Consider the following 25,627-nt stretch of genomic DNA (forward strand, 5'->3'; position numbering starts at 1 on the left):
ATCTCATCTGTTCTTTCCATTTGTTTTTATATTCTCGCAGACTTGTTCCTTCGTGTCAGGCTTGGAGGAAACAGTTTTGTCTGATGTGTAATTCACCACCAAAATCACCTTAGCTGATGGGCCGTTGATTTTAAAATAAAATTCAGGTTCTCTTACCAGGAAGGGAATTTCAGCAAAAGAAATCAGCCACGAATGCTTTGGGATAGTGTGTCCCTTGCGATGGCACTGCTTCCTGGGAACTCCAGTGTGGATCTCCTTCTAGGAAATTCGGGTTTCAGTTGTTTCCTGGAACCAGAGTCTCACTTTCTGCATGGGGGCTTGATAGACAAATGAATTCCATTCAGATACTTTCTTCATAGTTTTCATGTGGGTGGCCCCAAAGGCAAGCTCTGATTGAAAAACCATCCATCATTTTAGCCATGTCACCTGGGAATCTATTTTTTTCTTTAAAAGGGGGAATGATAATCTCCCTCTATCCTGCCTTATAGGATTGATGAGAAGAAAGATACAAGTCTGTGTGTTAAACTCACCTGCAAATAAGTTGTTTCAAGCAATCCTCCAGGGCAGTTTCTCTGGAGGAATCTCCAGTTTCGGTCCCTGCTGCTTCCTTGCTCAGTCACTGAACCCAGGACATAACAAGGCAAGGTCAGTATCCTCTGATGCCCAGTTAGCAGGTGAGAGAACTGAGGCCTGGAAAGGTGATGTGACTTGCCTGAGGTCAAAGACGGGGCTGGTGTAGAGCAGGGATTCAAAGCCAGCGGGCTGGCTGCAAAGCCCTACCACCAGCCATGCAGCCATCCCACCTGCCTCCCAGTTCTTCTCTGTGCCATACCTTCCTTGGGCGTTTGGCAGAGCACTTTCCTGCTCCGCCACCTGCCTCCAGCAGCTCCTCCATCCCCATCCTCTTTGTTTTTTCCTTAGGTTTATTTATTTATTTGAAAGAGTTACACACACACACACACACACACAGAGTGAGAGAGTGAGAGAGGTCTTCCATCCAATGGTTCACTTCCCAATTGGCCGCAAAGGCTGGAGCTGGGCCGGTCCAAAACCAGGAGTCAGGAGCTTCTTCCGGGTCTCTCACATGGGTACAGGGGCCCAAGAACTTGGGCCATCTTCCACTGCCTTTCCAGGCCATAGCAGAGAGTTGGATCAGAAGTGGAGCAGCTGGGACTTGAACCAGCACCCATGTGGCATGCTGGCATTGCAGCCGGCAGCTTTACCTACTGTGCCACAGCACCACCGCCCCCATCCTCTTCCTCCCTCCTTGCCACTCCAGGTGTTTCCCCGCTGTAACCAGCACCCTGCTCTTACACCAAGAGAGAAAGAAAAGATTAAAAACAGCTGACGATTATTGAGCTCAGAGTATCAGATGTGTTCTCCAGCTCTGGCTGAACAGATCGCTTGCTCACACTCACTCTGTCATGCTGACCAAAATGCAGATTTGTTGTCTACCCAAGGAGAAAAATTCGGCCCTTGCCTCCCACACCAAGGCTGATACCAAGGAGAAGAGTTACGGACTGAAGGGAGTGTTGACGGCATAAGTTTCCAATGCCCACTCAAGGAAGGAATGTTCTGGATACACCTGTACAAAGCGTCCCCTGCTGTCCTCACTTACTATTTGTGTAGCACTTCACTTTGCTGGGAATTTGTAGCTAATGGAACAGAAAATGTGTGTTTTCAAAAAAAGACTTAGACTTTCTGTGTGGAAGAGAAAAAGGCTACATTTGTCCACGGTGCTAATGCTTCTCTCTTCCCCCACCCCCTCCCACTGCCCCATATTCAAATCCCACTCCGTCTCTTTCTAACTATATTATCTTGGCCAAATTATTTAATCTCTCTAAGCGTCAGTTTTCTGAACTGTAAATGAGGTAATAATAGTTAATCTGAACTGTAAGTGAGGTAATCATGAGATAATTATAAATGAGATAACAGTCCTAGGACTGTTCTGAGAATTACATGGGATGGATGGATATTCCCAGCATTCAGAAAATAGCCATTTCATATTATGAAGATCAAGGACTAAAATGTTTATTCATGTTGGTTTCCCTGGTTCCTTAATCCAGTGCGTGGCATGCAGAATTAAGTGTTCAATAAATAATTGTTGGGTATATGTGCACCGAATTTTGGAGAATACAAGCATAAAGCCTGGTGGCGATTTCACTTTCCTCTGATTACTTTTTGCCATTCACAGGAAGGCCCAAGTTTCTCCAGGTGGTTTTTCCTGATTGCAGTAGACTTTTTCTAACCAATTTAATCAGTTTTTTGGGGACAGGCCAAATATAATCTGGGGAACTAGTGATTCTAAATAGGTTGTTGTCTCAAATGTGATCCTGAGTTTAACTTTTGATTACTCTTATGAGAATGCTGAGAACAGTTGTCCTGGAAATTCACATTTTGTGGAAACTTAGGACTGATGCTATGAAATAACGGGAAAACCCCCTGGCTGCTGTGATGGGAACCTCTGATTTTGCTTATTACACAGCAAACACTAGAATGGGTGCGATACCCATTCCACCCAGCAGATGGCAGTGACACACCCACAAGTAAACGGAGCAGCCTCTGGTCTTTGGTTTCTCAGGTTTGTCCCAGCTTGGGTTTCTCTAAAAAGCTGCCCACACTCCTTCACAGGAACAACTTAGGTCTAACAGGAGCAGGCACTGACCCCTCAGAGTCACTGTTTTCTCTTGGGTTGTGGTCCAGGGAGGAGGGAGAGAGCAGCCACCGGTATTTGTTGGAGTTTTCTTACTGCCCAGTCTCCCAGAGTTGTGAATATGTGAGAGGTCTGTTTTTCCGTGCACTTAATCAATCAGCAGAGGAGAGTGCTGTCAGCCTCCCACATCTACCATGCTACCACATGCTCTGGGTTGAGGGCAGGCGATGTCCGTTCATAATTAAGAATACCAGTAGAGAATAACTGGTTTTAGGCAGGCATGTGCTGGTGGGGAATGGAACAGTGCCTTGTGCTACTGAAGACCTGTTTGTGGCCCTCTTAGGTGAGGTGATGAAATAAACTGAGTCTTCCAATTGCTTGGAACTGTGACTCCACTGTTGACTGTAGCCCTAAACCTTGGCCTCATCATCTGTGCAATGGAAGTCATGAAAACTACCTCTAAGGACGGGTGTCAGAATTAGATATGTAGCATTGCTATCCCATTTTCCAGGTGAGGAGACAGGCACAGAGGGCGTATGTAGCCTCTCTGTGTCACCTGTTGGTGAGTGGTAGAGTGAGGATTTTGACCGTGGGTTCAAGCTCAGGGTCTGGGCTCTTATCCCCTAGTGACTGTTGTCAATAGCTGATAATTATTCAGCACTTTCCATATGCTAGGAATTTAATGTATGTGAACTCTTCTGATCTTCTCTAAAAATACCATGCTATTGCTTCCTCATCTTGTCAAATGAGGGGGAAATAATTTTACTCTGTCCCACTCTGTAAGAAACACAATAAGCCAGTTCAAAATACTTTTCTCTCATTTACCCATGAACGCAGGGACACACTTAAATGAAGAGACTGCAGTAGACAAGTGCCAGCTGTGGGTCCCTCCGGAACTGCCACAATGATTTAGAGATCGAGGAATCAACAATGGGCTTTGGTTCCAATGGTATATAATAAGTGAAAAAAATTTCCATGTCTACTCTTCCAGTTGTTCATGAGGGTCCTTAGCTATTCATGACTTCATGGCCATTTTCAGAAACAGTAAAAGGGCTGCAAAATTTCAGATTGGTCCCAATTCCTGTCACTCTTCCCACCCCTGAGAGTTGTTGATCTCTTATAAGCAGGAAGTGCCAGGTGATTTTGCAAAAGAGCCATCTCCTTTCCCTCATGGGTGATCAGCTCCTTTGCCCCTGATTTCAGGAACTCAGACTAGGGAGAGAAATTCACCTGCACTATGAACTAACAGCCTCTCCCTGGTCAGAACTGCCATTCCAGCTCTGGGATGGAAGGCCTGTTTTAGAATCTGGAGTCTGGGGTGGACATTTGGTACAACCATTGAGATACTCTTGGGACGTCTGTGTCCCACATCAGAGTGCCTAGGTTCAAGTCCCTGCTTCACGTCTATGCCAACTGCCTGCTACGCAGTAGGCGATGGCCTAAGTTCTTGGGTCCCTGCCACTCACATGGGCGTTCCAGGCCTCTGGCTTTGGTCTGACCCAGCCTTGGCTGCTGAGGAGGGGAATCAGCAGATGCAAGATCACTCTTTCTCTCTGTCCCTCTGCCTTTCAAATAAATTTTTTTTAAAAAAAGGGAAAGAGGTCTCAATTTAAAAAAAAAGTCTATAATCTAAAGAGTTTAAACCCTACTTTCTGTACTATGCCCAAGTGAGCTTTGGTAGGAAGGACAGCTCTCTAAAAGGAGGGCCAGCATTCCAGAACTAAGCCTTCTCAGAGGCTGAAAGTATTGTATGTCAAAGATCCAAAGGATCTGAGAAATGAATCACTCTAAGATTGTGTAAGTCACACTAACGCACTAGCTATACAGTGTTGTCAATAGATTCATGGAAATGTGTTTGTTTTTTTGTTTTTTGTTTGTTTGTTTGTTTGTTTTTTTTTTTTTTTTTGGACAGGCAGAGTGGACAGTGAGAGAGAGAGACAGAGAGAAAAGTCTTCCTTTGCCGTTGGTTCACCCTCCAATGGCCGCTGCGGCCGGTGCACTGCGGCTGGCGCACCGCGCTGATCCGATGACAGGAGCCAGGTGCTTATCCTGGTCTCCCATGGGGTGCAGGGCCCAAGGACCCGGGCCATCCTCCACTGCACTCCCGGGCCACAGCAGAGAGCTGGCCTGGAAGAGGGGCAATCGGGACAGAATCCGGTGCCCCGACCAGGACTAGAACCCAGTGTGCCGGCGCCGCTAGGCGGAGGATTAGCCTATTGAGCTGCGGCGCCGGCCTGAAATGTGTGTTATTTTAAAACTGTATGGATTGCAGATTTTTTGCATCAAAATAAAGTTATCCTTTAATTCCATTTTCCACATATTTTGTCAAATTTCCCTGTATAAGTGCAGGTGATGCTGTATATGAAAATAGGATTTTTAAACATTTATTTATTTATTCGAAAGTCAGAGTTACACAGAAAGAGAAGGAGAGGCAGAGAGAGAGAGAGAGGTCTTCCATCTGCTGGTTTACTCCCCAATTTGCCTCAATGTTCAGAGCTTCTCCAATCCAAAGCCAGGAGCCAGGAGCTTCTTCTGGGTCTCCCATGTGAGTGCAGGGGCCCAAGAACTTGGCCCATCTTCTGCTGCTTTCCCAGGCCATAGCAGAGAGCTGGATGGGAAGTAGAGCAGCTGGGACATGAACTGGCACCCATATGGGATGCCGGCACTGCAGGTGGTGGCTTTAGCGCCAGCCCCCAAAATAGGATTTGTTTTTAAAGATTTTTGTTTTTATTTTTATTTACTTGAAAGACAGAGTTACAGAAAGAGAGGGAGAGACAGCTAGAGATACAGGGAGACCCTCCATCTGCTGGTTCTCTCCCCAGATGGCCATAACAGCTAGGACTGGGCCAGGCCGAAGCCAGGGCCCAGGAGTGTGTGGAGCAACCAAGACTAGACTAAATTACTGGAATTGCTAAGACTAATTCTATGCATCTGATCTCCCATCATATGGCGCTGAGAAGGAGTAAACAACTTCTACACAGCTGCCTCACCAATTTAACTAACAAGCTGCAGGAGCTGATCCTGCTCCTGATTGGAGGAGGGCAGCGTGCTCGGCGTGTGGGCAGCAGAGCAGGGATTGATGGAAGAGGACTATAAAGGAGGAGAGAGGGAGAGAGACAACATGGACCAGCAACATCTGAGGAACACCTGAGGAACCCCTGAGAGAGCTGGCCAGCGGTGTGCCGCCCCTCCGCAGAAGCGGGGAAAGCGGCAGGGGTGCTGCCCCTCTGCAGAGGTGGGGGGACCGGCAGCAAACCCCGGAAGGGCCAGGGAAAAAGAACAGCGCAGGGTCTGGTGTTGTTCCTCCGTGAGTGGGGGAGCGACACAGGAACTTCCTCTGGATCTCCCACATGGGTGCAGGGGCCAAAGCACTGGCACTGTCTTCTGCTGCTTTCCCAGGCACATCAGCAGGGAGCTGGATTAGAAGTGGGGGCAAGCAAGAGTTGAACCAGCATCTATAGATGCTGGCATTGCAGACAGCAGCTTTACCAGCTCTGCCACAGCACCATCCCCAGAAAATATGATCCTAGACCTGCCTCTGGTCCAACTCATTCCCCACTTAGTGGCAGTAGCCCAGGAGGCCATGACCAATGGAACCATTAAAAACCTGCCACTCTTGCACATTACTGTGGCAGGAGCCAGGGCTTGAGTAAGTGACAGCAAGCATGAAGGCTGTACAGTCTTCCACCCTTAGAAAGCAGGGGCATTTCTTATATTTTTATTCTTCCAGTTAAACCTTTGTCTTTATGCAAATCTTCGCACATTGCTGTTCTTTCATTTCATGCTATTATATCTAAATGCATTAGGACCTAAGAATATTTCTAGCTAAAACTCAAATCATTTCAAAAGCTCATTTAGCTTTGCATAATTGTCCAAGGAGCATTCTTTGTTTCTTTTTCTCTGTTAAAGAAAATTCTGAGTCAAAATGCATTGTAGATTTTAGGCTGAGATTCAGATCTTACTTTTGAAAACAGGCACCCAAAATCCTTTCAGAGTCATACTTTTTTTTTCTACCTGTTCTACAGTGGAAGTGCTCATCACATATCAGAGTTATTTTTGACAGCTCTTCTGCAAACTATGTCTGGTAAGAATATTTCCAAATTATTCTGCTGAGGAGTGAGACAGTTACACCTATACCTTCTGATCTGCTTCTTTGTGAGGCCAATAACCTTTGATTAAGAAACTGGGTAAAGTGCTTCTGAGATTCTCTGTGAATAAAGCTCTTGGCAAATAATTGCTTTCAACGTCAGTTTTTAGGTATGAGTTTAGGCAGCCACACATATAATACAGATTCTTAGGATCAGGTTTTGCTTCTTTAATGATGGTAGGGTTTTCATAAAATTTATCCTCTCTTCCTTTTAGCATTGCTGTCTATCTTTCAGCCTCTTAAATTCAAATCCATTTCCTTTTCTTCCTCTTCCTCAACAGCTTGATAAAGAATGTTGGAAAGGAGTGAGCTCCTGCTCCATGCTAACTAGCAAACATAACAGCAAGAATAACCCAAAAACACAGTCGATCCAACCTCACTTTTGTTAGTATTTTGAGGTGACATTAATTAGCCCAAATTTAAATACTGTGATCTTGCTGTGCATATTTCTAATGGGCTCACTGTTTTTCTTCTTTATTTCCACTTCACAGTCATATGACATAACTTCAGCATTACCACAGTGCCCATCCAACTCCTTGACAATTAGTCTTTCCCACTTGTGAATATGAATCCACTTTCCCAAAGTGTCTTCTAGCTCAGTGGTTCTTGAACTTGAGTATGCATCAGGACTGCAGGAGAGTTTTTAGTAATAATCTGTGCTTTGTTTTTAAAGATGCATTTATCTGTTTGAAAGGCAGAATTACAGAGAGATGGTGAGATGGAGAGAGAGATCTTTCATTTTCTGGTTTACTCCCCAAATTGCCACAATGGCCGGGGCTATGCCAGGCCAAACCAAGAGCCAGGAGTTCCTCCAGGTCTCCCATATGGGTGCAGTAGCCCAAGCACTTGTACCATCTTCTAATGCTTTCCCAGTCGCCTTAGCAGGGAGCTGGATGGGAAGTGGAGCAACCAGAATATGAACCAGCACCAATATGGGCCACAGGCATCGTAGGCAGCAGCTTTACCTGCTAGGCTACAGCACTGGCGCCCAGTCTGTGTTTTAATAAACAGATTCCTGGCTGCACTTGCAGAGTTGATTATTAGATCGATTTGGAGTGAGGCCTGAAAATGTGCATTTCCAACAGGTAGGTTCCCAGAGGATGCCAGTGCTGTTCCAGGGACCTCACTATGAGAACCTCTGTTATTAAGGAATGGGAGACCCTAAAGGTGCTCCTTGAGGGAAATCAAAAAGGGTTCATCAGGGGCTCGCATTGTGACACAGCAGGTAAGCCACAGCTTGCCATGCTGGCATCCCATATTGCAGCACCAATTCAAGTCCTGGCTGCTCTATGTCCAAGCCAGCTTCCTGCTAATGTGCCCAGAAAAGCAAGCAGAGGATGGCTGAAGTGCTTGGGCCCTTGCCATCCACGTAGGACACTGGCCAGAGTTCCAGTCTCCTGGCTTAGGCCTAGCCAAACCCTTGCTGTTGTAGGCATTTGTCCAAGCAGGTGAAAGATTCTCTCTCTCTCTCTCTCTCTCTCTCTCTCTGTGTGTGTGTGTGTGTTGCTCTGTCTTTCAAATTAATCTGAAAAAGAAACATTTTTTTAAGATTTTATTTATTTATTTGAAAGTCAGAGTTCCATAGAGAGAGAAGGAGAGGCAGAGACACAGAGAGAGGTCTTCCATCTGCTGGTTCACTCCCCATTTGGCTGTAACAGCCAGAGCTGTGCCGATCCGAAGCCAGGAGCCATAAGCTTCTTCTGGGTCTCCCACATGGGTTCAGGGGCCCAAGGACTTGGACCATCTTCTACTGCTTTCTCAGGCCATAGCAGAGAGCTGGATCAGAAGTAGAGCAGCTGGGACTCGAACCAGCACACATATGGGATTCTGGCACTGGAGGCAGCAGCTTTACCTGCTACACCACAGCACTGGCCCCTGAAAAAGAAATTTAAAAGGGATTCATCAATCAAACAAATTTGGGAAACACTCTGCCCCACTTTGGAGTCTTTTGAAGTATTTTAAAGATCTTTTAAATGTCTATTTTTATCAATGTGAAAGGCTGTGTGAGAGAGAGACAGAGACAGACATCTCTTTCATCCACTGGTTCACTCCTGAAACTTCCACAACAGACAGAGGCGGGCCACGCTGAAGCCAGGAGCCAGGAACTCCGTCTGGATCTCCCATGTGGGTGGCAGAGGCCCAAGCACCTGGGCCACCATCTGCTGCCTCCCAGGGTGCATTAGCAGGGAGCTGGATGGGAAGCAGGTAGCCAGAACTCAATCTGGCACTCCAGTATGAGAGACAGGCGTCCCAAGCATCAGCTTAACCTGCTGAACTACAGTGCCCACCCCGATACTGTAAAGATTTTAAGTGGCCTTGAAGTTTGGGTATTCAGTTTTCTAACTTGCATTTCACCACAGAGCCTTTTATTCTGTCAGAACCAATTAACTGTCAGAACTAATATCCCTGGGACCCTTGTTAGGGAAGGCTGCCTGGCGCCACCCCTCTCACCTGTACAAGGATCTTGTCAACAACCCACGGCCATGGACACATGAGCCCTCTCCAGCTCCACAGTCGGCCACCCTAGCCTTCTCATTCCCATTAAAACTGCTCATGGGACTGGCACTGTGGCACAGCAGCTAAGGCCACCACTGTGATGCCAGCATCCTCTGTGGACACTGGTTCGTGTCCCAGCTGCTCCATTTCTGATCCAGCTCCCTGCTAGTGTACCTGGGAAAAAATCAGGGGATGGTCCAAATGCTTGGGCCCCTGCTATCCACATTTGAGACCTGAATGAAGCTGCTGGCTCAGCCCTGGCCATTGCAGTTGTCTGGGGAGTAAACCAGTGGATGGAAGATCTCTGTTTCTGTGTCTCTCCCTTTCTATAAATAACTCTGACTTTCAAATAAATTAATTTTAAGAATGCTGATAACCCAGGGTGATCTCAGTTCCTCATCGCTTCCTTGTCAGTCAACACCCCTGCCTTTCTTCCTTATCATTGCTCTTCAGTCAACCTGGGTTCTCCCTATCGCTGGCCCGGGCACTCCAAGCCAGGAGCCAGGAGCTTCATCTGAGTTTCCATATGGGTGCAGGGGCCCACGCACTTGGGCCATCTTCTGCTGCTTTTCCCAGGCCATGAGCAGGGAGCTGGATCAGAAGTGGAGCAGCCAAGACATTAACCAGTGCCTATATGGGATGCCAGCATCCTGGGAAGTGGCTTTACCCACCTGCCCCTCACTTAATTCTTTAATCAATGCCATTACAAAATCATTCATCTAACCTGCCACTATGGAAGTGGTGTTACCATGCCAAGTACTATTCTAAGTCCTTAACATACATCAGTGAACAAGGGAAAATATCTAGGATCTCATAGAGCTTACGTTCTTGGGTGTGGGAGCTGAGAACTTAATCTGATATGATTAAGTGCTATGCAGACAATTTTTTTTAAATATTTATTTATTTGAAAGGCAGAGTTACAGAGGCAGAGGCAGAGAGAGAGAGGTTTTCTATCCGCTGGTTCACTCCCCAGATGGCTGCAATGGCCAGAGCGGTGCCTGTCGCTCCCCCTCTTCGTGGAGGAACGACACTAAACCCTGCCTAGGCTTCATATCCGAGTCACGGCACCATTATGTCGCTCCCCGTCTTCGTGGAGGAACGACACAGGACCCTGCGCTGTTCTTTTGTCTGCTTGGCCCTCCCCGGGTTTGTTGCTGGTTCTTCCCGGGTTGGCTACTGTCCCTTCCACCTCCGTGGAAGGGCGGTTCCCCCTGCCACTTTCCCCACTTCCGCGGGGGAGCGGCACACCGCCGGCCGGCTCTCTCGGGGGCTGCTCAGGTGTTCCTTCAGATAGATGTTCCCCTTAGATGTTCCTCGTGCATGTTGTCTCTCTCCTCCTTTATAGTCCTCTTCCACCAATCCCAACTCTGCTACCCACAACGCTGAGTACCCTGCTCTCCTCCAATCAGGAGCAGGTCCTGCTGTTTATTGGTTGAACTGGAGGCAGCTGTGTAGAAGCTGTTTCCTCCTCTCCCAGCGCCATATTGTGGGAGAGCAGATGCATAGAATAAGTCTTAATTTGAGTAACTTAGTCTAGTCCGAGTTGCTCCCAGTTGCTCCCCACAGGTGCCAATCCGAAGCCAGGAGTCAGGAGCTTCTTCCAGGTCCCTGCAGGTGCAGGGGCTCAAGAACTTGGGCCATCTTCTACTGCTTTCCCAGGCCATAACAGAGAGCTGGGTCAGAAGTGGAGCAGCCAGGACTCGTACCGGCACCCATATGGGATGCCAGCACTGCAGGCAGTGGTTTTACCCACTACACCACAGCGCCAGCCCCTTTGCAGACAATTAAAACAGGGGTCAAGTGAGGCCTCCACAAATAGGTGACATTTAAGCCAATGTCTGGATGGCAATCACTGTAGCTCGCCTTACTGGCCCTTTGTTACTACGAGCAAAAGCCACCTTCTTCATTAACTTCTCAAGTCAGTCCTCATGGAGTCTGTTGTGGATCTTTTTACTCTTCTCAGATTCTAAATCCACCCCCTTACCTATTCCCAACACAATCAGCCCCCCTCCCCAGCTCCTCCAATCCTCTTTTCCTCTCCTGATATTCTTACTTGCTGTTTTATCTTTCTTCTCTCCATGCTCCCTTATCTTAGCCTGCAACAATTTGCAAAACAGCCCATCTGTTTGCATCCCCCAAATTCATATGTTGAGGCTCTGTCCTCTAGTGTGACTTCATTTGGAGATAAGACCTTTGGGGACAGCACTGATGGTAAATGCAAGCTCACTTGCTCTGTCTGCTCACACCCAAAAAGGCCACGTGAGTACACAGCAAGAAGGCTGTGCAAGCCAGGAGGAGAGGCATCACCACACACGGAATCAGCCAACATTTTCTTCTTGAGTTTCTCAGCCTCCCAACAAGGGGACTTGCATTTCTGTAGTTTAAGCCACCCGGACTAAGGTCTTTTGTTACAGAAACTCCAGGTGACTAATACACACATCGTTCAACAGAAAGCACCTCTGCTTCATGCTTCCACACCCCTTGCCCCCTCATGCTGCCACATGCCCCCTCCTGCCTACCATAGTCCGCTTTTTCTGCCTTCCTCCCTCCTCCCCTGCCCATAGACTGTGCTCTTCCAATAATCTTTCATTTTCTTTTTTTAAAAAAGATTTATTTATATATTTAAAAGGCAAAGTCATACACACATGGGGTGGGGGTGGGCATATCTTCCATATACTGGTTTGCTCCCCAAATGCCTGTTATAGCCAGGAATGGACCAGGCCAAAGCCAAGAACCAGGAACTCCATCCAGGTCACCCACATGAGTGGCAGGAACCACTCATGTACTTGGGCCATCATCTGCTGCCCCTTGGGATATGCACTGTCAGGGAGCTGGATCAGACACAGAGGTGGAGCTTGATCCCAGGCACTCCAATATGGGGTGCAGGGTCCAAGCAGCAGCCTAAGCTGCTGTACAGCAGTGCCTATCCCGCCTTTCACGCTAGTGTGTGTTCTTGTGCCTTTTCAGAATGAGACAGCATTACAAACCACAAGATGGGATGTGTTCTAAAGGATTTGTTTTTAATTTCTCTTGGGATTGTAACTTCTGCAGTCTTCCAATGTTTCATGCTACTTCACTGACCTTACCCACCAAGTTTAATCTCTGCTTGTCACTGAAGGTGACCACATTTCTTGGTGAACTTCCCTTTTTAATTTATTTAGTTGAATGTTTTACAACAATTTCAGGTCATAGAGAGTTGGTGTTGCTGCATTTTGTGTTTCTCAACATCAGCACTATAGGGTTTTCTTTTTGTTTGTTTTTGTTTTAAGATTTATTTACTTATTTGAAAGGCAGAGTTAGAGAGAGAGAGAGAGAGAGAGAGAGAGAGAGAGAGAATCTTCCATCTGCTGATCACTCCCCAAATTGCCACAATGGCCAGAGATACTCCAATCCGAAGCCAGGAGCCAGGAGCTTTTTCTGGGTCTCCCATGTGGGTGCAGGGGCTCAAGTACTTCAGCCATATTCCACTTCTTTCCCAGGTGCATTAGCAGGGAGCTAGATAGCAGCCAAGTCTTGAACCAGCACCTATAAGGGCTGCTGGCACTGCAGACTGGAGCTTTATCTGCTATGCCACAGCACCGGCCCCAGCATTCTAAGTTTCTTACCAGTTTCCAGTTGTAGTCATACTAGCGCTACACAGGAGTAGAAATTTAAAAATTAGAATTTGGAAGAAAGCTAATTCTTTTTAAGAAACATCCCCTCCTAAATTCCACCTTCTCTTCTTAGTGAATGAGAATCCCACCGCCCCTTGTTTGTGTAGTGGAATATTGTCACAGACACCTGCCCTGCATACAAGATTTCTGGGGGAAGCACAAGTGTGATTGTTTCCTCACATGGACCTCTGACATCCAGACCCCTGGTCACTCCTCTGAAAGACAGGTGATAAGAGAAGGGGATGGGGCAAGAGTAGGAATTCACTCCCACTGTGGCCATGGATTTTTCCTAAGCTTCTGTGCTGATCATGGGAGTACCCGGGTTTACCCATGTTGCATGCCCACAAGGAAACAAAAAAAAAAAAAAAGCCATCTGGCATTGTAGTGATTCAAGAACAAGCTCAAGATTCCATAAGGCACTGAAGAGTGGCAGGCACAGAAGGGAAGATTTGATGACGCAGCATCTATAAAGCACTTTGTATAGTGCCTGGCATGGAGGAAGTGCTCAGAAAACAACAGTCATTATCGTCAGTGGCATTATCATTGGTATTATTACTGGTAGTCACCAGTGACATATGAACACCCAAGTACACATATACATATGTACATGAACGAGGATTCTTTCTGGCTCCAAATGGAATCTGTGAGTCGCAAAGGAACTCAAGGTGAAGTTCCACTTGAGTAGGGGTCTCACACCTGCTGTCCTAGCTGCCTACAGGCTCTGAAAAGTCACTCCGTTCTGTGCAGGAAGAAGGACGTGGAACAGCCTACACGTGGCCTGATCCCATGGGTTACTGGATATCTACAAAGAGTTAAGTGGCTAGGCAAGCAGGGCATACCAGAAGGCAAGCTCCAGGGCTGCTGGGGTAGGGGTTGTTATAACTTGGGGGCGAGGCACTTTGAGGCTACTTCAGTAGAGACCAGCGGGGAACAGAAGAAATGAAGCAAAGCAGAAGCTGAGGCTCAGCTCTCGGGCTGCCTGGGGAGCGTTCAGCAGCAAAATGCCAGCCCAACAGGGAAGAGCACGTCGTGGGAAGAATTCACAAAGCTGTGACGGAGCTAAAAAGGGCAGAGGAGCTTCTGGTGTACTGAGGAGGTATATTTTTAAACCTCCAAATTGCACAAGTAAAATATTGCGCTCGATGCTGTGGGTGATAAGCACCAGGCACCTCGCTATCAGGCTCTATGGGGCTAGAAGGAAGTCAAAGCCCCCCACGCTCCATGTCCTCCAGCCTTGGAGTCTTGGGGGGGGAAGCAAAGTAAATGGTGACCTCAACAGAGGTCAGCCTCAAGCTCCAGCCAGTTGGGAGGCTGGAGAAGGTGGAATAGAAATGGGCCTTAGAGGTGCTCACCACTGACAGGTCTGGGCCATGCAGTGAACCAAAATCAGCATGTAATGGTTTTGAAAGGCTCATGAGAGACTGGTCTAGCAGAAGGGGGTTAAGGGAGTAAAACCGTGGGTTCAGTTTCTTCCTCCCATCCCACCCTGCCTCTGCAATAGCGAGACACCGTTTGTCACTCTCTAAGATCCAGATACCCCAATATCACCCAACTCTGCCATCCTTGGGCTTCTGAGTGCCTGGCTCCGCTTCATCTGCAGATACCCCTCTTCTTTGCAGTGGCTGCCTTCCCAGGAAACCTCATGTCACCCCCTGACTTCAGTGCCAACCAGTGCTCCTGACTCCTTTCTGTTTTCCATCTGTGTATCTGTACCTGCCCACTGAACACCTCCACCTGGAAGGCAGCACAGTTTTCCAAAGCGTGTTCATCTCCTTCCAGTTCTCCTGAAATGGCTTTACCATCCATCCAGGTGCACCATGCAAAATCCTCATGATTTTCTTTGACTCCTTCCTTTCTCCTCCTAGACACACAAAGACACATACATGTGTAGGCATGCAGTGCAGACAGCCACATGTGTACACATACATGTGTGCACACACATACACACAGAGGCACTGAAGTCTGCTGTCCATACCTCCCAAAAGCCTCCCATATGCATCCCCCTTCTCACACTTGTTCTGGTTCTTTAGTCACCTCTCACACGGTTCACTGTCTGCCACAGCCACCATGCTTGCCTCTTTACCACCTCTGTGTGAACTATGCCCCATCTGCATAGCTCCTCCCTTCAAAACCCCATTCATGAGACAGGTGTTTGGCTTACAGTTAGGATATCAGTTAGGACATCCATGTGCCACATCAGAGTACCAGGGTTTAAGTCCTAGCTCTGCTCCTGACTCCAGCTCCCTGCTAATGCACACTCTGGGAGGCATCTGGTAATGGCTCTAGTAACTGGGTGTCCACGACCCTTGTGGGAGACCTGGATGGTATTCCCAGCTCTCTGCTGCAGCCCTGGCCACTGAGTGCATTTGAGGAGTGAACTTGCAGATGGAGGAGCTCTCCCTCTCTCTTTCTCACTGTCTCTTTGTATGTCTCTGTCTTTTAAATAAACAAAAAACTCAAAATATCCAGTTCAGAACACTGAACTCCAAATTCTACTTGAAACAGAATCTTCCATCCACCTAGGTAGGTATGTGGGCATCGCTGTATACACGTGCAACCACCCAACAACAGTCAGGCCCAGGATCCAAAGACAGGAGCTGGATCCTGGTTGTCCGCCTCCAGAGCGTCCTCTTCTGGTGTCCAAAGGGCGTTTCTTCCTGGACCTCTATGGATACTAAACCCACAGATGCTCAAGTCCCTTGTAGAAAATTGCATATGGGGCAGGCATTTAGCCTAGCAGTTAACACACTTGTTAAGATGCCCACATCTCTTGTACCTGGGTTCAGTAGCCAGCTCCAGCTCCTGACTCCAGGTTCCTGGTAGTGCAGACCCAAGAAGGCAGCAGAGATGACTCAGATAATGGTGTTCCTGCCTTATGTGAGAAACCTGGGTTGAATTCCCAGCTCTGGCTTTGGCCCAGCCCAACCCTGACCATTGCAGATAAATACTTGGGGAGTGAGCCAACACCCAACCCCACCCCACCCCTGCCACCCCTAATGTGTGTGTTCATGTTTGTCTCTCTGCTGCTCAAGTAAATAAATAAATAAATGGTTTTTTTAAAAAAAGAAAATGGCAGGGCCTGGCTCCGTGGCTCACTTGGCTAATCCTCCGCCTGCGGCACTGGCATCTCATATGGGCACCAGGTTCTAGTCCCGGTTGCTCCTCTTCCAGTCCAGCTCTCTGCTGTGGCCCGGAAAGGCAGTGGAAGATGGCCCAAGTGCTTGGGCCCCTGCACCCACATGGGAGACGAGGAAGAAGCACCTGGCTCCTGGCTTCGGATCGGCACAGTGCCAGCTGTAGTGGCAATTTGGAGAGTGAACCAATGGAAGGAAGACCTTTCTCACTGTCTCTCTCTCTCTCTCACTGTCTGTAACTCTACCTGTAAAATAAAATAAAATGGCAGTGGCACCGTGGGTTAATCAACCACCTGCAACACTGGCATCCCATTTGGGAGCACTGGTTCGAGTCCTGGCTGCTCTGCTTCTAGTCCAAGTACTTGGGCCCCTGCCACTCGTGTGGGAGACCTGGATGGAGTTCTGGACTCCTGCCTTCAACCTGGACCAGTCTTGGTCATTGCAACCATTTGGGGAGTGAACAAGTAGATGGAAGATCTTTCACTCTGTATCTCTCTCTATCGCTCTGCCTTTCAAAAGAAATAAAGAAACCTTAAAAAAATGCTTTTAATATCCTTTGGCTAGTGAGTAGAGATTTGGCCTTGGGGTCAGGAAGACCCATTAAGAAGCTTTGACAATTGTCAGTAAGAGAGATGATGAAGTCTGTAAAATAAAAGTTACAGGGGCTGGCACGGTAAAGCGGGTGAAATCACCCCTTGCAACTTTGGCATTCCATATGGGCACTAGTTTGAGTCCTGGCTACTCCACTTCTGATCCAGCTCCTTGCTAACACATCTAGGAAAGTAGCGGAAGATGGCCAACTACTTGGGCCCTTGTAACCACAAGGGAGACCCAGGCTCCTGGCTGGGAGTTCAGGCTCCTGGCTTCAACTTGGCCCAAGTGTGGCCATTGTGACCATTTGGGGAGTGAACCAGCAGATGAAAGATCTCTCTGTCTCCCTCTCTCTGTGTGTAACTCTACTTTTAAAATAAAATGAATAAAATCTTTTGGGAAAAAAATTTTTTAAAGTTACCAAAGGAAACTAAGCAAAAAAGAAATTGGCATATTTGTATACAACTTACTTGTGTCTTTCTATATACTCTAAATCATCTCTAGATTACTTATGCCATCTAATACAATGGCTATGCTTTGTAAATAGTTGTACTATATTGTTTAGGGAATAATGGAAAGAAACAAAGTGTGTGATGAAGTTGTGGGTGCAGCACCTGCAAATACAGTAGGGTGATTGTAATCATATACAAAATCAGTAATGTGAGAGGGCCGAAAAGTCAGTTGAGAGGTAATTGGCAGTATGAGGCAAGAGGAGTGAAGCTTTGTCCCAAGGTGTCCTGGCACTTGAAGACAGCAGCAAGAGCTCCATTCCTGACCTCTCTCCGTGCTGCCCTGCATTGTGCTTCTCTGCATGGGTCCAGTGACTTCCACTGGTCTTTGTGGAATCACACAGCTAACTACTAAGTAGTGCAGATGTGATTCAACTCCAGATGTGATACAACTAACCCCTGCATAGGGACACCTACCCAAGCTTCCCCCACTGTGCCTGCTGCTTCAGCCAAAATAGCCAAGAAATCATGGGCCTCCTCATTATAAATGCTGGGGCTGACAAAGGAAACAGTATGGCATTGCTCATCCTGGAGATATTCTCTTATTTTACATTTTGATTTGTTATTTATTTGAAAAACAGACAGGGAAAAAGAGACAGAGAAATCTTCAATCAACTGGTTTACGCTCTAAATGCCTTGGGCCAGACTGAAGCCAGGAGCCAGGAATTCCATCTGTGTCTCTCCCACATGGGTAACAGGTACCCAAGTACTTGAGCTATCACCTGCTGCCTCCCAGGATGCACACTGCCAGGAAACTGGAATTGTAAGCAAAAGCAGGACGTGAATTTGAGCACTAAGGTACGGCTGTGGGCATCCTAAGTGACATTTTAACCACTGTACCAAATGCCAGCCCAACTCCAGGAATATTCTTACAGATATATTTTAAGAAGGACTTTAAGTGACCAGAGAAGCTGGTGAAAGAGGAATAAAATGTTAAAGGGGAAAAAAAAGATACTCAGCTGTCTAGGAGATTATGCCTTAAGGCTATGAATAGAGTGAACTTGGCCTTGAATTGGAGAAAACAGGAGATTTGGTGTAAACGTGAGAAGTTTCTCTTACATAATAGGTTGCAGAGCTCTGGGACTTCGTTACCTGCTGGGTCAATCCAGCTGGGAATCCAAACTGGGTGCAAGAAATTGGGATCTATTGGTGGCTGATTGTTTGGCAACTGAATTTTCAAAACAAACTTGCTTCTATGAGGGTACTTCAAAAAGTTCGTGGAAAATGGGGATAAAGGTCGGCTTATCTGAGTGCAAAATACCTTGAAATCCATCACAAAGGGATCCAATTATGGAAAAATGCGTATAATGGAAAAAGCTATACATGGCCCCCAAAACCTTTTACATTAGAATAAACTTATTTTTTAATTCCCATCTCTACAAACTTTTTTAAGTACCCTTGTATTTGGGAGAGATTTCCCTAACTTTTTAGATGACTCTAGGGAGAACCAACCTAGGATCTTGGACTGTCTTCAATAAGAGTCTAAAATTAAAAAATGATAACATTAACTACAGTGTACTCTGCACCAGCACCATCTTCATCTTTGCAATGGTTAGATGAAGGAAATATCGTCCCCATTCTTGGCACGAGCAAACTGAGGCACAGGGCTGACATAATTGTCACAGAGTCACACAGCTCAGGTCAGTGATTTCTAAAGCCAATCTCTTTCCATTCCAGAAACTGCTTTAGGGTGGGCTTACCTCTGTGTGCGGACTTACATGCAAATACCTCCCTAATACTTTGGTGTTCTAGAATCTTCTCCAATAGCAGAAAACCAGCCTCCCCCCACTGAAGCAGAAGGGCTGCCTGTCAGTTGAAAGGGTACTGAGCTTTTTAGTGATGTCCCAACTTCACTCTTTCCCGTTCCTGAAGTCGGCAAGGGGAGGGTGACCGTACTAGGTGGGCTGCCCCCATAATAGAAGCCTTAGCACATTTTGCATTTCTGCCCACACCCTCAGCACCTCCTCCTCGCCATGAGCCTCAGTACCACCCCCAGCAATCTGGAGAGTCCTTCTGCCATTTGGGAGAACATTCCTCGCTGCTCACAGTCTCTGGTGTGCACGTGCAGCAGAGTTAATACTGGGACCAGGGCTTGGCAGGAGCTGGTGAGACCCTAATCAGAAGCAGAGCAGAGGAGACAGAGTTGGGAAGGGAAGGGGGAGTAGAGCTAAACATGGAAGATGCATGGAGAGATTTCTGAGTCCTATGCAAAAATACAATAATGATAATGATAATTACAAACCCCGGACAGCATTTGAAAGCTAGGAGGAGCATTTTGGATGTCAGGAAGCATGAGGTGGGTGGAGGCTGAAGTCATCAAGGTGCACTTGTGGTTAGCAAGACCTGCCAGGGAGTGTGGTAGGTGATGGAGCAGGCTCTGCAGGGTTCAAGTCCCTGCTTCACCCCTATCCCCTTGGGAACCATAGGAGAGGTACTTACCCTTCATGAATCTGTTTCCTGTTCTCTCTCATGGGGTGGGGGATGATAACTTGAGAACCTGAAAAGGAGTTCCAAGCACCTACTGGTGAGGCTGTGATGGGCCCAGCCCTTGGATGTGCAGGGCTCTGAGCAAATACTTTTCTATGGGGACCCACTGGTTACAAACAGCTTGAGTCAGTCCAGATCAATGTGCCAGCACCTCCTGGCTGCTCAGTCTTGCCCAGTTCTATGAAAGAAATACTGCACCTGTGGCTGGCTGGAACCATCTACTTGACCCATGGCCCTCCTGGAACCAGGGTCCACATACAGGGCCAGGGATGGTCCCGTGAGCAGGAGGCCCTCAAGCCCCTCAGTGAAAAGATTCAGCGCTCTGCAGGGGAGTGGAGGGTCCGGAGACTTGGCTGCAGGCACCGGCCATGACGAGGAGGACTTGGAAAATGCCAAGGGTGTCAGTGTGGTGTGAGGGGTCCTGGGAGGCACAGGGGCCCAGCTTGCCCAAGTCAAAAGCAGCAATGTTCCCGAAGGAACAGAAACATCACCACAGAACAAAAACCGCGATCCAACAAGTTACTGCATGGCCATGCCAGAACCAACCAACCGCAAGGCCACTCATGACCAAGGACAGCACAGAAGCCAAAGAGGACACCCCGTGACCACAAATGAAAACTACCCCCTTTTCATTCTCTTCACTGTTGCTTCTCTGTCCAGGGTGGTTCCAGCCCATTGCAATCTTCCCAGGTGAACAAATTATGGAGAGGACCTCCAGTCCTCGGATAGCCCTTGTTCCTGCGTTACCCCAAGTGCCACACTAGCCCCTCATTTCCTTAAAGCCTCCATAGACTTTCCCAGCCCAGAGGCGGGAGGGAGCACCTCACCCTAGTTCCCTCCCATGATTCCTTGGGATCTGCTTTCATTACTGCAGCAATACATCTACTTTTGTGTGGCTGGAGGTATGTTTCCAGAGGTTTTTGGCTGGTGGGCTTTGACATATCAGAATCTATCTTACAGGGGAAGTATAAGAATTGCTCATCACCATGCCTCAAGTGTAAAACACTGTCATTATTTGGGGATATTTCATTGTCTTTGTAACCCAGGCCCCAGGTGCTCATCTAGGTAGCTCCTCGCCATGCAGTCACTGAGGGCTGTGGACCAGTAACCTTGGCAATGCATGGGCCTTGTTGGAAGTACAGATGCTCATTTTCCATGCAGCACTGAGTTTAGTCCAAATGTAGTTTTGAACAAGGTGCCCAGGGCACCTGTGTCACAGTCAAGCTGGAGAGAGAGGTGCTGTGCTAGCTTAAGAGGCCCTTCCCATCCACATGCTCGGAACAGAATGGAGGAGGCAGGATGATGATCGCCACACCAGCAAATAGCCACTCAGACAGGGATGAGATGCCAGGGGATTATCCAGCAATGGGTGTGGGCAGGCCAAGTGGAGGGGTGCATGTCCCAGTCTGGGGGATTCAACTTACTTATCTTCATGAACCACTCTAGTAGCAGGAGTGTGTAGGCTGCACCTGCAATTTCATATTTACATCGTCTTAGTTTCTCACCCCAGCCCTGTGAAGCAGGCAGGAAGACTATTATCAAGCCCATCTTTTAGGTGTGAAAATTGAGCATCAGAGAGACACAGGGTTTTTATTTAGTTTCTCTTGGTTGCCAAATGGTGGAGACAAGTGGATCAGGGACCAGGGTGAAGTGAATGAGACACTTTCTCATGCACAGCTTTTAAGGAGCACCAAAAAAAAAACTCCAAAACTAAGATTAACAATATTTTTAAATCTATTTACTTGAGAGACAAAGAGAGGGCTCCCCTCTTCTGGTTCACTCTCCAAATACCTGAAACAGCCAGGGCTGGGACAAAGCTGAAGCTGGGAGTTGGGACCACAATCCAGGTCTCCCACGTGCAAATCAGGAACCCCAGTTACCTAAGTCATCATTGCTGTCTCCTAGGGCCTGCAAGTGCTGGAAGCTATGGTCGGAAACTAGAGCCAGGAACCACACCAGGCACTTCAAAACAGAGCACTCAAGTGACATTTAACCACTAGGCTAAACATCCATCCTTCTAATGCTTTTTTAAGACAACACTTAATCTCTTAGATTTTCATATCATCAGTAAAAATATTTATTTCTTCTTTTCAAGTGTTTATCTCAATTACTTTACTTTTTTAAACTGTATTCACTAGATCTTCAAAGACAAAGCTGAATTGTAATGGCCATGGCAGGCTTCCTATCTAGATCTTGATGTTAAGTGAAATAGTTTTTGGCAGAGGCTTTTTGGGGAACTACATCTATTACATTTTATTGATCTCCTTGTAGTCATACTATAGTTAGAATTTTATTAGTGCTGTCTGCTCTGTTGACTTGGATGTCTTTTAGGCATCATAAGGCCATATTAATTTTCTCCTTTAAGTTGTTGAAGTAATATGTTAATTTCCTGATTTTTTTTTCCTGGAATAAACCCTATCTGGATTATTGATATGGCATTAGATTCTACTCTATTTAGAAAGCTTATATCTTTATAAATAAAATATGTCTTCACAAAAGAGGTTTTGATAAATTTCAGTGGGAAAATAGAGATTATATTGTCTGACAGGAACCTGGAATATTATCACCACCAATAGTGTCGGAGATGTATATGTAATGTTGGGGAGTTATCAAGGTCACAGGACAGAGACAAGTTTTCAAAAATTCTAAATTTTCATGTGAAGGCTTTATTTCATCATTGGCAACACATCCTACCAGTTACTTTCCTCGAGGTGATATGTGATTTGTTTTTAAGGAAATGTCTGCCAATTACCCAGGCCTTAATAGTCACAGCTTATCTGCCAAGTTTTCTTTCCAGTAAAAATGGTGCACCGTGTAAGAGTGACCAGTGCCATTCGAAGCTCAGTCACAGCTGCTTGTCCCTGAGGAAAGCTGCATCCTACAGTGGGAGTGGGAGTGCTTTCTGCATACTGCCCAGCTAGCAACCCCGAATATTAACGAGACGTACTCAAGGGTTCAGATTTAATAAAATTAATAATGTATCCTTCACTAATGCATGTTTTTCCCTTGCTTCATGAAGGACATCCTAAAGTGAAGCTTGAATTTTTTTTTTAATTTTTAAAAAAATTTATTTGAAAGGCAGAGAGAGATTGCGAGAAAGAGAATTCTTCCATCCACTGGCCGCAAATGCTTGCAAAAGCCAGGGCTGAGCCGAGCCAAAGTCAGGAGATGGGAACTCCATCTGGGTCTCCCACGTGGGTGGCAGGGCCCCAGGTACTCGTGTAATCACCTGCTGCCTAGCAGGAAACCGGAACAGGGAGCAGAGCTGGGCCTTGACCCCAGGCATCTGCTAGGGGATGTGGGTGTCCCAACTGGTGGCTTATCTGCTGTGCTGAATGCCTGCCCTGAAATGTACTTGTTCAAGAAGTGAAAAAGACAGTGACCCCTTGTATAGTTTGGTGTCATGGTGTTTATTAGCGAAAGGCGTAAGCATTTTACCCTCCGTTGCTTTTTCACTATCGGTGTGTTAATGGGATGCAAAAAAGCAAATAGCATCTTAGTGCTATTATGAGTACAGCTTTCACCTTGCCGTTCTCCTGGATAGGTCTCAAGGGACCCCCCCGCCAGGGCTCTATCAACTACATTTTGGAAACCTCTCCTCTAGAGGAATTAGTGTCCTTCTCTGTGCCTGGAAAGGGCCAAACTTGTGCTCACCTGGGGTCTTTGCACATGCTGTTCCCTCTGACTGGAATTCCATCCCACAACACTTTGCCTGATCAACGGTACTCCTCACCCTTGAAATTCCACTGGCCAAACTAGGCTCAGCAGTTGTGTTACGTGCTCTTGGTGAACTTCGATTTTTCTTTCTTTCTCTCTTTTTTTTTAAATGGATGGTGTGCTGGATTTGATCACCTATTTTTTTTTTTAAGATTTCTATTTATTTATTTATTTGAGAGGCAGAGTTACAGACAGAGAGGGGGAGAGACAGAGAGAGAGAGGTCTTCCATCTGTTGGTTCACTCCCTAGATGGCTGCAACAGCCAGAGCTGGGCTGATCAGAAACAAGGAGCCTCCTCCAGGTCTCCCACATGGGTGCAGGGGCCCAAGTACTTGGGCCATCTTCTGTTGCTTTCCCAGCCCGTAGTAGAGAGCCAGATCAGAAGTGGAGCAGCTGGGACCTGAGACAGCACCCATATGGGATGCCAGCGCCCCAGGCCCAGACTTAGCCCACTATGCCACAGTGCAGGCCTCTAATTTTGACATTTCTATCATAGCATGTCTTGCAACACTCATTAACATATTATTATCTGTATGTTTATCCATTAATATCTGCTCCCCAAGAATATAAGCTCTGACCCTACCCACCTTATCTGTCTTGGTATCCCTGCACCTAGCATTATTTAAAGTGTTATATAGTCAATTCACAGCATCTAGCAAATGAACAAGTGTTTTGCTTCTAACTGGCCAGCTCAGGTGGTCAGCTTGCAGGACTAAGGTCAAGGTCATGAGCAGCTCCTGTGTCACCCATTGTCCCTCCCCAGCTTTTACTCTGCAAACCTGCACTGCAGATAAATTGGGACAAACGATGCCGGAGAAGAAAGGCAGAGCCATCAGCACCAGCAGGAAAAGCGTTGCTAACTTCCTCTCTCAGCCTCTCTAGGAGATTTGTGGGCATCTGCAAAGCAGAAAGACAGCTCCAGCATTTCCTGATCATCTGAGACCTCCATAAACTCCCTGAGATTGTGAAATCTTCCTAACTTATTCATGTACTGAGAGTTCCCTGGTCCTTCAGCAAATATGCACGCTTGCAGAACCTTGAAAACTCATGGGAAGCTCTCCAACAGTTATGAGCCACAGTTTAAGAAACCTCTGAACTAACAGAATTATCATTCTGTCCCAGATTTAAACTGAATTGTGATGATTATAGCGTAGACTCTGCAGTTCTAGTTGAGAGGGCAATTTAATTAGAAGCCTTTTTCTTCAGGCCCTTAGAACCCCACCCTATCCCAGCCCCCCAAAAAAGAAATCTTTAGGATGAAATTTCTAATGCTGTCTCTCAGCCTAAAGGTATGTTTTCTTGTAGAAAGTTGAGTAAGATTTCATTGAGGCTATTTTTAAAACCCAAGGAAAAGGGCAAAAAGGGGGATTTCACCTCTTAAAAATTACTCATTTTTCTTCCCAAATGCAAACTTTTTTCCTTTAGAACTTTCCAGTTGCCCTTCATAGTGCCTTTGGTGTGTTTGGAGAAAGTTGGTTGAGCTGTAATGAGGTTGTTCACAGAACGTGTGCTACTCAGATGACGATTTCATTGCTACTCTTTAACAAAAAGTCTTGCATAGAAATGGCACCTGGGGAATTAGGATCAAAACCAGATCTATGAATGAAAGGTTGTGTGTGTGAGAGAGAGAGAGAGAGAGAGAGAGAGAGAGAGGTGCATTAACATCTTACTAATAAAGAGTCTTTGGTCAACCACTTGGCCTTTTGCTGGAAGTGACCTTAAAGTTGTTAAGTCCAGGTCTTCATTTTACAAATGAAAAAACTGTGATTCAAGGAGTTACGATAGTGTTTTAATCTGCATGAAAAATCAAGGACTAATACTGAAGCAGGTGTCTTACATCAAGAACAGACTCACACAGCAAAAGGAGATTCTATGGCTGCTTTACCATTTGGGAGGGAGAGGAGGCCCCCTAGCCCAGGGAAGGTTGAGATTCTCACCATTCCTGGCAGATCACATGATGGGAAGTGGGGTGGGAACCAAAGCATCCTCCTGGCAGCCCGCAGATCCCCAGGGGCTCTGGTTTGTCTTCTTTCAGTGAAGCACAGAGAGCAATTCCATTTACAAGTTCCCAGGCCTGGTGCAGGGACCAAGCATTTCTTCCTTTATGGATAATTATGTATGGTCCTGGCTTCTACCACGAGTGTCCAGGAATGTCTAGATGAGGTCACACATGCACTAATAACCCATCATTCTTCCCAAATTATATCACTAAGACTAGTGACATGCATGAAGTTCAAATG

At 46.7% G+C, this 25,627-nt stretch overlaps 1 protein-coding gene and 1 long non-coding RNA gene across 3 annotated transcripts in view; one reads left to right on the forward strand and one right to left on the reverse strand.

Moving 5' to 3' along the window:
• Nucleotides 1–25,627, forward strand: part of KCTD1 (potassium channel tetramerization domain containing 1) — a 217,301-nt gene that overhangs the window by 5,058 nt on the left and 186,616 nt on the right. The window lies entirely within an intron of this gene.
• Nucleotides 8,340–25,627, reverse strand: part of LOC138844036 (uncharacterized) — a 94,277-nt gene continuing 76,989 nt past the window's right edge. For both annotated transcript variants that reach the window (XR_011379377.2, XR_016214089.1), the window contains exon 3: nt 8,340–8,675. This is a non-coding gene — a long non-coding RNA (uncharacterized LOC138844036). The remainder of the gene's footprint in view (nt 8,676–25,627) is intronic.

This window comes from Oryctolagus cuniculus, chromosome 10 (assembly GCF_051225735.1).
Source record: "Oryctolagus cuniculus isolate XC-2025 breed Fujian yellow rabbit chromosome 10, ASM5122573v1, whole genome shotgun sequence".
In the NCBI taxonomy this organism is placed as follows: Eukaryota; Metazoa; Chordata; class Mammalia; order Lagomorpha; family Leporidae; genus Oryctolagus; species Oryctolagus cuniculus.